The sequence below is a fragment of the Terrapene carolina genome, unplaced genomic scaffold (genome assembly GCF_002925995.2).
Source record: "Terrapene carolina triunguis isolate 2854851 unplaced genomic scaffold, T_m_triunguis-2.0 Scaffold179, whole genome shotgun sequence".
Taxonomy (NCBI): domain Eukaryota; kingdom Metazoa; phylum Chordata; order Testudines; family Emydidae; genus Terrapene; species Terrapene triunguis.
The window spans coordinates 15195629-15210923 of NW_020664530.1; positions in this window are offsets into that span (position 1 = coordinate 15195629).

A 15295-nucleotide genomic window follows, 5' to 3' on the forward strand; every position below is an offset into this window, starting at 1 on the left:
TATTCAGTCCATGATTTTCAGTGTCTAGCAAAGTTAAGAATTTAAGCTCCCAGCCTTGTCTTTTTGAGGTTGGTGTGCAGGTTTCCTTTGAGGATGAGGATAAAGAGGTCAGTTATAGAGGAATCACTTTGTGAAAAGTGTTCATCCATAGATAATAAGGTATTTTCAGCTTTTATCATTTTTCTATGTGAGTTCATTCCAGAGCATAGTAACTGTCTACTTTCATCCATAGTTGTTGTTGGGGCATTTAGTGCACTTAATGAGGTACACCACATGATGTGATAGGCATGTGTAGGACTCATGGATCTTGAAAGGTGTGTTATGGGGGGTTGTTGATTTATCTGACCCGTCAAGTATCTGACCTCTCGGTCCTCATCCTCAAAAGAAACCTGCACAACACCTTCAAAAAATGAGCCTGTGAGCTTAAATCATAACTTTGCTAGACACTAAAAATCATGGACTGAATAGAGACACTGGCTTTATGGCTTATTACAACAATCTACAACACATTAAATCTCCCCACCCCCACTCTGTGTGTGTGTGTGTGTGTGTGTGTGTGTGTGTGCACTCGTTAACTACTTATGCTAAACAATCCGCTCCACTTTGTATTTAGCTTGACACTCTGTGTACATTTCCCAGAGCTGAAGAACAGTTCTGTGTAATTTTGAAAGCTTGTCTCTTTCACCAACAGAAGTTAGTCCAATAAAAGAAGTTATCTCACCCACCTTGTCTCTCTGAAGGAGAGTATTATTAATCACCTAGGAAATAATCTGCTACAATTTGCAGAGGAATAAAACCTCTTTCTCACTCCAATTTAGCTAAAAAGAACTCTTGATGAACAAGCTGTGGCCACATCCTGCTTTCCTATGAAAAAGTGCCCATTGCAAATTGACAGGTTTCAGAGTGGTAGCCATGTTAGTCTGTATCAGCAAAAAAGAACAAGGAGTACTTGTGGTACCTCAGAGACTAACAAATTTATTTGGGCATAAGCTTTCGTGGGCTAAAACCCACTTCATTGGATGCATGCAATAGAAAATATAGTAGGAAGATATATATACACAGAGAACATGAAAAAATGGGTGTTGCCATACCAGCTATAATGAGGCTAATCAATTAAGGTGGGCTATTATCAGCAGGAGAAAAAAAACCTTTTGTAGTGATCATCAGGATGGCCCATTTCCAACAGCTGACAAGAAGGTGTGAGTAACAGTAGGGGAAAAATAGCATTGGGAAATAGTTTTACTTTGTGTAATGACCCATCTACTCCCAGTCTTTATTCAAGCCTAAATTAATGGTGTCCAGTTTGCAAATTAATTCCAATTCAGCAGTTTCTTGTTGGAGTCTGTTTTTGAAGTTTTTTTGTTGGAGTATTGCGACTTTTAGATCTGTAATTGAATGACCAGGGAGATTGAAGTGTTCTCCAATTGGTTATAACATTCAAAAACAAAACTAGAAATGTGGCTGTAGGATTGAAGGTAAAATTGGGCAAACTATTACCCCAAGAAACATATGTTTTCACACCAAATTATAAACTATACATTGTTACCTTGAATACCATCAATAATCTATCTTTCTCCCCAAATTGGAATCTTACAGATCTACAGCCTTCTATATGTGGAAAGTGTCTCTTATTCTACTGTATATCCTAGATAATGTGAAACAAAATTCCTTATAATCTTCTAAATTTGGAGGAATTGTGTTGGTTTTCATTTTAAATAATTGTTTCACTCTGGAAGTAATAGGAATTGTCTGGCAAAAGGAAGAAAAAATGTTGAAAGACAAACTAGGGTATAATTTTGGAATATTAAGAGAATTTGCTTAAAACAGGGAACTCAGTTGATAGTAGGGGCTAACAATGAAACACAATCCTTGAAATGAATCAAACTTTAAAAAAAGCCTCTGATAATAAGAGGATTGAAGAAATTTGTTATACGCCAATACTGTCTATTGGATACATATGGAAGTAACAGAGAAAGAGAGAGTTGAAATATGAGCACTCATTTGACACATGTCCAATAAAAATCACAGGGTACCCACCTCCAGCATGTCCCGAAAGTAGGGTGTATATAAAACTGAGATCACCATGTGCTCAGAAGAGTTGACTGAACACAACAAGAAGCTACAGAAACTTTAGTGCAACCAAAGCTTGGACCAGCCTTGTGGAAAGGACCCCCCCCACATCCCAGAATTAAGAGGATAAGAAATACTGAGATTCCATTTCAGAAATTGTATTTTTCCTTCTATTTCTCTAATATGTAGATTATCTTGCTAAGTCTACTTTCTCTAGTGAGACCTCAAGTAGCTATATTTTATATGTTAACAGCTTTATAAGTCCAAGACAATTAGCCTAAGAGAGACTGAAAACAATAACATTAAGCAATTGCTTTTAATATTCTAAATGTATCCCTTTTGGACCAATCCATTCAAACTGTTCTAACCACACTCTTCAAAGTGCCATAAAGACAAGTGCATCCTTGGAAGTGTGATAAATACATTAGGTACTAAAGAATTGTGAATTGATGTTCATAAGTAAATATAATAAGAAATCTTGGTAATTTGCATTGTTCCTTGATAACTGCTGAATCTCAACTCTTGTCTGTGATAACTGTCTGCATGACTGTATTGTGTGTGTAGTACACATCTAGAACATTGGTTGTATCTTCGTTGGAGTGGTGAACTGTTGATTATATAGTATTGAGATTCTGTGTGAATTAATAAATTATTGATTGATTAAGAATAAGTATTTGTCCTGATTTGAGAAATACAATTCAAGTTAAAAGTGGACCTGGAAAGAACCCAGCATTAAAACAAGTAAGCTAACACTCCCGGGACTCAATAAAAAGAGGTTATCCTATTGGATTCTACTATAACACTTATCCAATTGGCAAACCTAGTTTGTTAGATTCAGCTTTAAAATCTAACTAGCACTCTGGCAAATTGACAAAAAAATTGATCCCCTTTCATGCTTACAACACAGCAGATCAAGTATTATTTTGCAGTGCAGCCGCTCTCACTTCAGCTAGACTACCTGGAGGGGAACAACTCAAGTGTTGATAAACTTGAGTTATTCTTCAGTGAAGAAATACCCAAGGTTGGATTGGTTGTGCCCAACTAGACTACCTTAGCCATATTCTTTAGGGGTGCCAAGAACTTTGTGACCTTTTGTCTAGAGCTGAGTGAATAATTTATAATAGTGTATCAACTAATACAAGTCTTGTCAACATAATGTGTAGATATTTATTTTTACTGACTTAATTATGTCGAAATACAGCACTGTTATTCTGCAGACTGAAATAACTAGCGGTGTGAATTATAACCAGTTTAGTTATTTCAGTTCCAGTTACCACATAGACAAGACCATAGACATTATTTCTGCTTGCAAAAGAGCTGATTTTCTCAAATGTATTTGATATTTAAATGTAACTGATGAATATCCTTTTGAGCGTTATTCTTTATGGACTGGTGATGAGCATGCACAATATTTTAGATGTTTTGCTTAGTTGTGATTAGTCATATAAGTCCTGTAATATTATTTCTGTTCCCTGACTATATGAACCTACGAGCACTTTCAGCATGAATTCTTGCATACATTAATTTAAAATTTGGTTACTATGAACATTTGTACCCCTAAAATTCCATTAGCCGAACATTTTCATAAACTACACACAAAAGGAGGTGGGTGCATCTGAATAGTAAATTCATTAGAAACTAGAACAAAATGTATTCACCCAACTCTGTATTTGTCTTATTCAAGGAAAAACAGAAGATATTCATTTTCCATATCTGATTTACACTGATTTTAAATCTGCTTTATTATATCTTGGGAGATATTCCATCAGACTTGAAAAATAAGCAAGGACATATTTCAAATCTGTACAGCGGGAGCACGTAAGCGCATTATCATATTATGGCTCAGGAGGGACAGTCCCACTTACCGAATGTTGTACCGAAAAAACCTGGGAAGAAATTCAAGATATATAATGCAATGCAATATAGCACAGTAAGCACACATTAGACAGAATTAAGACCTGTTCATTGAAAGATGATCCCTAGGGACCACGCTCTACAAATTAAATCCTTCCCCCCCACAAAAAAAAGAAAAAAGGAATTGAGACATTGAGAATTGAGAGGCATTAGATGTAATGACTTAATTCTTTTGAATTGTAACAATACCTTTTAAAGCTTTAGATGGATGACACACTTCATAACTTGACTGCCGCACAACAATAGCCCCCTACCTTCCTCACTATGGCATTTCTTTTTCTGCTTTGAAACCGTTGCTTTATACTTACATGTAATAAGTGAATTAATTTAAAATACTGAAATCGTGTCCGATTATAATATACTGTAGTAGAAAATGGAGCCTCTCTTTTGCAGCTTTTACATGATATATCATTGCATTGACCAGGGGCGGCTCTATGTATTTTGCCACCCCAAGCACGGCAGTCAGGCGGCTTTCGGCGGCGCGCCTGCAGGCGATCCGCTGGTAACGCGGATTCAGGGGCATGCCTCTGGGAGGTCCGCCGGTCCTGCGCCTTCAGTGTACCTGCTGCCGAATTGCTGCCGAAGCTGCGGGACCGGTGGACCTCCCGCAGGCACGCCACCGAAGGCTCCCAGACTGCCGCCCCCACAGCGACCAGCAGGCCACCCCCGCGGCTTGCCGCCCCAGGCACGTGCTTGCTGCGCTGGTGCCTGGAGCCGCCCCTGGCATTGACATGCTACTGCTGTGTCCATGCAACTGATTGTTCTAGCTTGTTTTTTTATGATGAGAAAAATATATTTACAATGATTAAAACTATCCATGGATCTGAACTAAAACCCTGATACCATACATCCCCAGATTTGCCCTTGTGGAAAAGTCCTCTAAAATTAACGGGGAAAGACCAGTAAGGTTCTATAGAAATTTAATAGGGCCCTATGGAAACTACTATTATAACCTACAGAACTGAATTAAAATGATCAGTTTCTTTGGTATTTTTAACCACCCATGAGATTCCATAGGAACGATAGAAACATTCTGTAAGATGATCAAAACCGCTACAGAAAGACTATATTTTAAATTCTAGAAGATATAAGATTGAAGAGGATTCTGAATTCTGATCCTAAATGTACAGTTGAAACCTAACTTGATCATGGATCAGACTAAAGCCTTGCATTCAAACCCTGCTGAATTCTTGAGGATTTGAGGTGCAGCACTTTATGTGGTAGCACCAGTCTAGGTCTAACTAGAAATGTTTTGAAAAGTGAAATCTTCACACTTTAAAACATTTTTTCCTCAGCTTTTACCTTCTTCTTGGCAAAGGTCTATGTCTTCCATCTTTTATTTTTATTTAAATAAAGCTTCTTTCACACTCCAGGTATATATTCCAATGATACTCCTTGATCAGCTACTGAACAACAATGAGACACTCCTCCACGAGGACAGAGTGGGGCACCATGTGGTGCTGCCATTGACCTTGAAAGTTAGCTTCATTGTGCTAGGGTACACTTATTTGCTTCTATAGTATAGTTACTGCTTCAACTACAATCCCTTTTTTGCTCTATTCTAGTTACAGTACACAGCAGGTTGATCTGGGAAGAGTGATAATATCACCTCTTAAAATTCTTATCAGCAGATTTAGATCTGGTTATTCTCACTTATACATTTTAAAAGGAATGGGTTGCTGCGTTATCTTCCCAATAAGGATAACTACTAATCCGCTTAGAACATGGGATTTAAAAAGTTGCAAAAGTGTGTGTGTGTGTGTCTATTATGTAATAACAGTAGTTTGGCTTTAGTGGGAGAATGTATAAAGTTAAGCACATTCATAAGTCTTTTTTGGACCGGGACCTTATTTTTCATTGTAAGTTCTCTGATGTTATTTTTTTTCTGAGGAGGGGGCAATTCAGCCCTGTAAGCACTTTTTTGGGGGTGTGCTTTTATTTTCCAATTAGTACTTTACAGAAAATATTTCTGGTTCTGTAGTAAAAAAATGTGAAATAACAAAGATGGTAACATTCACCTTTGCATTATTTAATTAAAAGCCCATTACAATAAATTCCTTATTTTTGTGTGTGTATCATCTCTGATATTTGAGAATACTGCTCTAGCTGACAGGTGTCACAACATTTCTGAGGAACTACCATTTTGATTTTAAATTGATATTAGGAGTGAGGCTTGGGGTCTCTAAATAGAATGGTAAAATTGAATCCAATTTACCTTTTCTATATTATCAAGTTTTCACCAAACCCCATTACCTGCAGTACCAGAAACAAAATGATAGAATTAAATACAGGCATTTAAAAAATGTAAAATATCACTTTCTCTTTGATATAAGTGACTCCCGCTGACATTTCAAAGACTTAAAAGCCAGAAACCACCACAGAGAAATCTGCAGCATCTCTGCCTTTGAAGTACACAGGGGACCTATCTCTACAGAACCTTCTGAGGTTTGCCCGTCACTATGCATTATTTACTGTTGTTTATGTAGGTAAATTCTCACTTGCATATTCAATTGAAGTATTACCTTTAGGTGCCCTGGAAGCTTAGGACGGGTTAAGTAATGCTGTAATCTGCGGAAGGAGCTATGTACTCAAGAAGGAGAATGAAAGGGCTGTGAACAACATTTCCTTGAAATCAGTCACACTTGTCTTATATTCAGTGTATAGAACTATGTTTAAAGTAGGGTTGAGTGAATAATTGACAATGAATAATTTATTTGACAAATTTAGCCCCTTTTTCTACTTGTGGTATGTCCATGAGCAGCTCTCAATTTCCTCTGATTTATTCATTATGTAAATGTATTCAGTGAGTAATTTTTACAATATTTTACTCCATGGATTGATCTCAAGCATTCCGAATTACAGCCAGGTCACTTTGCTATGGTTGGTGAGATAAGTCACATGGTATTACTTTTGGTCCCTGATTGAATTAATATGCCAGCGCTTCCAGCATGAATACTGACATTCCCCTTGAAATTCTTTAAATCCATTAAACTGGCTCACTGGAATATTTATGGAGAGTAAACAAAATAGAAGGTGTACTTATGATTCAAATGAATTCATTTAAAAACTCAAAGCAATATTTGCAGGCAATATTTTTCATTATTAATCTAACTGTAGTTAAAATAGCTATTTAAGACCTACAGACCGCTGTATACACTCGATTATAAGCCGGTTCGTTTATAAGCCGATCCCCCCAAGATGGATAAGTAAAAATGGAAAATTTTTATAGCCTGTTCATAAGCCGACCCTATAATTCAGAGGTCAGCAAACTTTGGCTCCCGGGCCATCAGGATAAGCTGCTGGTGGGCTGAGATGGTTTGTTTACCTCGAGTGTCCGCGGGGACGGAGGTAAACCTAAGTAAACAAAGTGTCCCGGCGTGCCAGCTGCTTACCCTGACAGGCAGGGACAGCAACTGGTGGGGAAATTTTTTTGGGGGGAGAAGCTGGAAGTCAGAGAGTAACCCCTGTGACCACCCCCCACATGATCCCACCCCTAGTCCGGGACCCGCACACTCTCCCCATCGCATCCCTTCCCGCCTTATCTGGGGAGGGCTAGGGGAGGATGTCTCTGGCCTGACTGGAGCTGCTCTGGCAGACCGGTCAGCGTGATTGCAGCATGTTACAGTGGGCTGGGCCGGGCAGCACGGCCGCAGCATGCTCTGGGGGCCGGGGCCGAGAGGCACGGCTGCAGCCTGCCAGCCCCGGAGCTGCAGCTGCTTCGGAGGCTGGGGGGAGAGCAGCATGGCCAGAAGAGGAGAGACTCTGGCCCGGCCTCTTCCCTTCTGGCTCTGCTGGCTGTGCTGCCTCTCCTTGCTCCCTCTGTTGGGGGGAGGGGCTGTGTCCCACCTCTCCCTCTCTATACCTGTTCATAAGCCGACCCCCTTCTCTGGTGCTTCCCTTTTTTACTAAAAAAAATTCGGCTTATGAACGAGTATATACGGTAATTTTTTCAACCTTTGCTTTTGAGAATGAAATCACCTTAGCTTAGTTCCCTGATGTTCCCAAGGTGAATAAATAAGTTGTCATTTCTCTACAAAAGGACTTTATTGGGAGTTTGCCTTTAGGATCAGACTCTCCATTTTTAAGGCCTGATTAAAAGGAAGCATATTTCTTTGGACTTTGGATATTTGTCTGAATTTTATTCCTGTATCATTAGTTGTTTATTGTTCCAAGGCCTCATGCCCGCTGCACTTGACTTTCTCTCTTGAACAACGGCCAAAATGTCTTATATAGAAATATAGTAATTGCCAGAGTAAATTAGACTAGTTATTCATCTAAGCAGGTCAGATATGTTGACCTTGCTTATAAATAGTGCACCAAATGGGGAACTGACATCACTGAAGGAAATAGATGTTCAAAATTAAAATCAACATTCATGAACACTGCTTTTGATGGGGGAAGATGGCATTATGCCATTACACCTACAGAAACTCTTCAGTGTGGTTACTAATCAGTTTCAAAGTACCCCTTTAAACTGTTGTGGCTTTATGGAATAACATAAACATGGAATAATCTAGTCAATGGGACAAATCTTATCATGTCTTCAAAGGGACTTTTGCCTTGGGGAAAGTCAAGAGTACAGTTAGAAGAGGATAGGCTCGATTTTAATTACAGCTGCCAAAGGAAAAGGAATAAAGTAGGGAGGGCCAATTTTTGGATACAATTAGTAAAAAGAAAGGGACAGGGTCTTAAAGAAGAAATAATCAAATTAGTCAATTCCTAATAAACTTTGAAAAGTAGTGTTTTCATTACACACATTTTTACGTTCCCTGCAGTATGTCAGATTGGATATTTCCTATCAAAATTAACAACAGGCAAGTTTGGCATAAAATCAAAAATACAACTTTTAAAAAAATCCCAAATGTGCTGTCACATTGCACTGAGGCATAGTAAAGTCGTGACTCTTGACATATGGCCAAGCACTCTATCACCTGAGCAGTTCCAGTGTAATACAACACAGTATACTGAAAACATTTCAATTCTTTTTCTTGAAAAAGGATGCTAAATTAACTGTTGAATACAAATAAACTTTTATCAGTAGTTAGCAGATGAAGTTGCTAGTGAAAAGTGGCAACACATTGTTGTGATTTTTTTTCTCATATTACCGATGGATGGATTTGGACAGCAGGCATTCAAGCCCCAGTGCATCTCTGCTCCTGGTTAAATGAAGCATTTTATAGGAAACTCTTATAAAAGTCCTCAAGCTTAGTCATCCCTTTGCAAAATAAAAGTACACAAGGGAAAAGATGCTTAAAATATTACTCCAAAGCCGGGAAGTGTAAACTGTATTCTATCTCTTACATACACACACTCATCACCTCCATTTATATTCAGAATGTGAGCAGCAAGCTAAAGATATGATTTAAGTAAGGGTGGGTGCCCATATGAAGCCCCATTGAACTCTCATTGAAGCTAGTGGAGACTCCCATTGATTTAGGGTATGTCTATACTGCAGCACAGGGTGTGATTGCAGTTTGAGTAGACATACCCAAGCTAGTTTTAATCAAGCTAGCTTGGATACTAGAGCTAGTGATGCTATAGCAGCACATGCCTCAGTGAGGGATGTTAAAGCCCACTCAGCACCTTGGGTAATTACTTGCCCAGCTAGCCTCTGATGAAGCACATGTGGCCACGACTTCACTACTCCAGTAACCAAGATAGCTAGATTAAAGCTAGTTTAGGTATGTCTACTCAGCCTGTAATCACACAGACATATCCCTCATTGGAAGCAAGCAAGCCAGCAAGAAGGAACCAGGCCAATGCGATGGCCTAAGCTAACCCAATAATCCTTACTGAGAGAACTGGAGGTAGATATTGGAAGAGGAACAGGATTTTTAGATTACACCTCTACCCCGATATAACGCGACCCGATATAACACGAATTCGGATAGAACGCGGTAAAGCAGTGCTCTGAGGGGGCGGGGCTGCGCACTCCGGCAGATCAAAGCAAGTTCAATATAACACGGTTTCATCTATAACACGGTACCATTTTTTGGCTCCCGAGGACAGCGTTATATGGGGTAGAGGTGTATTTAATTTTAAAGATTTCAATTCTACCTGGTAGGATTAGAAACAGAACTGATCATGTGCGTAAATCTTTTCTAATTCTTGACCTATCGGGATTTTATGTCTGGGGGTATCACTGGAAACCCTCTATGTTCCATATGATGGATGCAAGACCCTGGATTACCAGGAGCAATTTGGAGGAAGCGCTCGTGTTATTTTCATATCTGCCTTGTTCATTTTGTAACCAGAGGGCTTGAGGAAATCTTATATAACCTGAAAAACAATTGGTTCTAATATATGTGGTTTAGTGAGACCTATAAGGATTTTCTTCTTTGATATCCCATCTATCTATATTTATGGCTTGTTTCAGGAGGTTATTGTGTATCCTGTCAACCGGTATTCAGTTGCTAAGGCAAGTAGTAAGGGACAATGGGCACTCTTGTCATTCCCCTGTTCAGCTTTAAGCCGTTCACTTGAACTGAGGAAGAAGGGACTGATCATATGCCTCTGATCCATGACATAAATTCAAATCTGACTCCCATGTGGTGTAATTCTGTAAACAGGTATGACCATTTTATTCTTATTCTAATGGATTCATAAAGACCTTGCCTGATATTGAGTGAGTTTGATCACACTGGCTTTAAGCAGGAAACACTGGATGCAAGTGGGAAGGTCAAAGAGGTCTCTTGCTGTTCAGTGTGGAGCATTTCATAGCAACTTGCAAAGGCCAAAGTAATTTTGTTGGCTATTTTGTTTTGAGCTGTTTGAAAAATGTCAGTCATTGCTCTGGAGGATTACTTCTTCCTTTTCTACACGGAGCTGAGAGCCACCTGGGCATTCATTATGACTTTGGTCAGAATGAAATGCCATATTTTTGAGTTATTTAAGTTTCCATCACCAATATAGAAAGTAGAAAACAAAATCCTACCTATTTCCTCTTGTTCATTCCTCTTCTGCAGTTCTCCTTTTCCTCGTTTTCATTGTCTCAGCTTTAATCCTGCGGATAATACTTTATAAAACCTTTCTCCTCCCCTCTAATTTCCACATATGGTAGGTGAAAGACACCTGCTTGTTTCCTTATCCTTGTCATTAATTTCAAGAAACAATTTCCTGTAGCCTGAATGTCTTTAACTCTATTACATCTATCTAGCTATCGATCTATCTATCAATCATCTGGAATAAACCTTCAGCAAGTAAAAGACTCCACCTCACATGATCCCTGCATCAGTATAAAGCACTATGAAAACACCTTCAGCTATTTCCCATACTGTTTAAACAATCTTATTCTTAAGATCAGGCATAATCAACCATACTATATCTTACTGAGGGAACTCATTACTAGAGCTCACCAGAAAAATAGCATCGATATTTTAGGCTTTTCCTAAATATTGACCCAAGCAGTAAAATCCACTGTTTGAGCACAGAATATAATTGTCAATAACCAACAGATCTTTATTTTCCTTTTATCAGGTTTATATCATCTACTAACTAAAGAGGACAAGGAGTACTTGTGGCACCTTAGAGACTAACAAATGTATTTGAGCATAAGCTTTCGTGGGCTAAAACCCACGTCATCGGATGCATGCAGTGGAAAATATACTAGAAAGATATATATACACAGAGGACATGAAAAAATGGCTGTTGCCATACTGACTATAATGAGAGTAATCGGTTAAGGTACGCTATTATCAGCAGGAGAAACAAAACTTTTGTTGTGATAATCAGGATGGCTCATTTCCAACAGTTGACAAGAAGGTGTGAGTAACATTAGGGGAAACAAATTAACATGGGGAAATAGGTTTTACTTTGTGTAATGATCCATCCACTCCCAGTCTTTATTCAAGCCTAATTTAATGGTGTCCAATTTGCAAATTAATTCCAATTCTGAAGTTTCTTGTTGGAGTCTGTTTTTGAAGTTCTTTTGTTGGAGTATTGCAACTTTTAGGTCTGTAATCGAGTGACCAGGGAGGCTGAAGTGTTCTCCGACTGGTTTTTGAATGCTATAATTCTTGACATCTGATTTGTGTCCATTTATTCTTTTGCGTAGAGACAGTCCGGTTTGGCCAATGTACATGGCAGAGGGGCATTGCTGGCACATGATGGCATATATCACATTGGTAGATGTGTAGGTAAACGAGCCTCTGATAGTGTGGCTGATGTGATTAGGTCCTATGAAGGTGTCTCCTGAATAGTTATGTGGACAGAGCTGGCAACGGGCTTTGTTGCAAGGATAGGTTCCTGGGTTAGTGTTTTTGTTGTGTGGTGTGTGGTTGCTGGTGAGTATTTGCTTCAGGTTGGGGAGCTGTCTGTAAGCGAGGACTGGCCTGTCTGCCAAGATCTGTGAGAGTGAGGTATCATCCTTCAGGATAGGCTGTAGATCCTTGAAGATGCATTGGAGAGGTTTTAGTTGGGGGCTGAAGGTGACGGCTAGTGGCATTCTGTTACTTTCTTTGTTGGGCCTGTCCTGTAGTAGGTGATTTCTGGGTACTCTTCTGGCTCTGTCAATCTGTTTCTTCACTTCAGCAGGTGGGTATTGCTGTTGTAAGAATGCTTGATAGAGATCTTGTAGGTGTTTGTCTCTGTCTGAGGGGTTGGAGCAAATGCGGTTGTATCTTAGAGATTGGCTGTAGACAATGGATCGTGTGATGTGGTCTGGATGAAAGCTGGAGGCATGTAGGTAAGTATAACGGTCAGTAGGTTTCCGGTATTGGGTGGTGTTTATGTGACCATCGCTTATTAGCACTGTAGTGTCCAGGAAGTGGATCTCTTGTGTAGACTGGTCCAGGCTGAGGTTGATGGTGGGATGGAAATTGTTGAAATCATGGTGGAATTCCTCAAGGACTTCTTTTCCATGTGTCCAGATGAAAATAAGTAGAGTACTTGCGTTAGGGGATGAGAGCTGAGGAAGCGTTGTTCTAAGTCAGCCATAAAAATGTTGGCATTTTTTCATGTCCTCTGTGTATATATATCTTCCTACTGTATTTTTGCACTGCATGCATCTGATGAAGTGGGTTTTAGCCCACGAAAGCTTATGCTCAAATAAATGTGTTAGTCTCTAAGGTGCCACAAGTACTCCTTGTTCTTTTTGCTGATACAGACTAACACGGCTACCCCTCTGTAACTAAGGAGGGGAGATCTGGAATCTAGCCAATTTAGGATTTTTTTTTTAGGAAAACTCACACAATTGAAGATTACATCTAACTTTTTGATTGTAATAGGAAATTAGGGAATGAGCATTTCTGCTTCATTTATAGATATAACTTCAAGAAAGCATTACTCCTTTTGCTAAGAGTAATTGTCTGTGGACAGCTTCACTTGGGGTGATGATTAGTGATCATCTTATTACATAGATTCAGGATACATGTAGTTGCTAATCAGAAGCATTGCCAGCATATAAATTGAAGGATAGACTCTTGAGGAAACAAGGACATACTTCTGCTAGGGCTTGTTCACAGTATAAGGAATTACAGATGTTTCAAGCATGTTGCTCAGGTTAAATTGCTATTTTGGATACGTGTCTCTACATAGCAACAAATCAGTTGCAACCTAAGTCTGTACATAATAGTTTTTAACAACATGGTCGTTGGAATGCTTAAGGAACAATTCTGCCATTAGATTCACATCATGGATCTCAAGTAGTAGGCTGATACTCACTGTGAGTGTAATAGCAGCAGGCTCTGCAAAATAGACTTTCCACACTTTGTTATGCTGAAGTCCGTGCAGATTCTAATTTCTGCAGCCCCTGCACTTTAGGCTCTAACACCTACAATAGAGTGTGATTTAGTGAGACAGGGGAAACTTAGGGGGAAAATGAGTCACTCTGCATTTTATCCCCTCCTTCACACACAAAAATAGTGCTCAAGGAAAGACAATTAATATTGAACTAGGAACGATTAACTTTAACTTGAAAGGAAGAATTTTCTCTTCTGATGGATCACCAATTACAGAGCTCTATATTCCCAAGCGTATCTTCTAAACTCAAGCTCCCAAAGCAAATGATTATGTAGATTGGAGACTGTGGCTTTTATTGATAAGGTTTTAGCTTGCAAAGTCTTTTTTTTAATGCTTCCCACAACAAACTGTCGCATTGGGGAAATATACCCTGCTTTCACATATATTATGCTATGTACAGGAAAATCCTACCCATTTTCCCAGACCGTTACTTTGCTTTTCAAAATATGACCTCTCAGCTTGAAAAAAAAATCATAATCACAGTAGAATCCTGTTGCAAGAATAATTTGGGCAACACACATTTTTAAATATTCTCCACAGAATCACTATATTCAGATCCATATAGCAGTGAAAGTTTTTAAAATAAGATAAGTGCACAGATGCATAACCTCTGTCTTGCCAGGACAAAACAAATTCTGCCAGGCATTTTAGTGGCAGGTAAGGCTGGTTATGATTGAATTGTATTGCCACTCTTTCAGGCTGCAATACTTTTGCCTGCAGGTCAGAGGGAGGCATTTGAAAAGGCCTGAAATTCTCTCTTACCTATGGAAACAGCAGAGAAAATCAAAGCAATACAAATATCCTGTGATCACTGTAAGTGATGTAAAAGCAGCAAAGAGTTCTGTGGCACCTTATAGACTAACAGACGTATTGGAGCATGAGCTTGCATGGGTGAATCCCACGAAAGCTCATGCTCCAATACGTCTGTTAGTCTATAAGGTGCCACAGGACTCTTTGCTGCTTTTACAGATCCAGACTAGCATGGCTACCCCTCTGATACCTGTAAATGATGGGCAAACACACTGGAACCTGTAGGAAATGTTTTTTTGAGAAATTAGGATTTTCCATATAGCCAAATGATCACTATAAATAGTAATCACTGACACTGAACCCTATTCTGTGTCTGAAAGAGCATTTGGCATTTTCCTCATAAATGTCAGATTTCATTAAATAAAGCAGGGATCGGCAACCTTTGACACGCGGCCCGCCAGGGTAAGCACCCTGGCGGGCCAGGCTGGTTTGTTTACCTGCCACATTCACAGGTTCGGCCGATCGTGGCTCCCAGTGGCCACGGTTCACCGCTCCAGGCCAATGGGGGTGGCGGGAAGTGGCGGCCAGCACATCCCTCGGCCTGCGCCACTTCTCGCAACCCCCATTGGCCTGGGACGGTGAACCGTGGCCACTGGGAGCCACAATTGGCCGAACCTGTGGACGTGGCAGGTAAACAAACTGGCCCAGCCCACCAGGTGCTTACCCTGGTGGGCCACATGCCAAAGGTTGCCGATCCCTAAAATAAAGCGTAATAAAAAGGAAATGCCAAATTTTGGAAATGACCAGCATTCATTTCATTCAC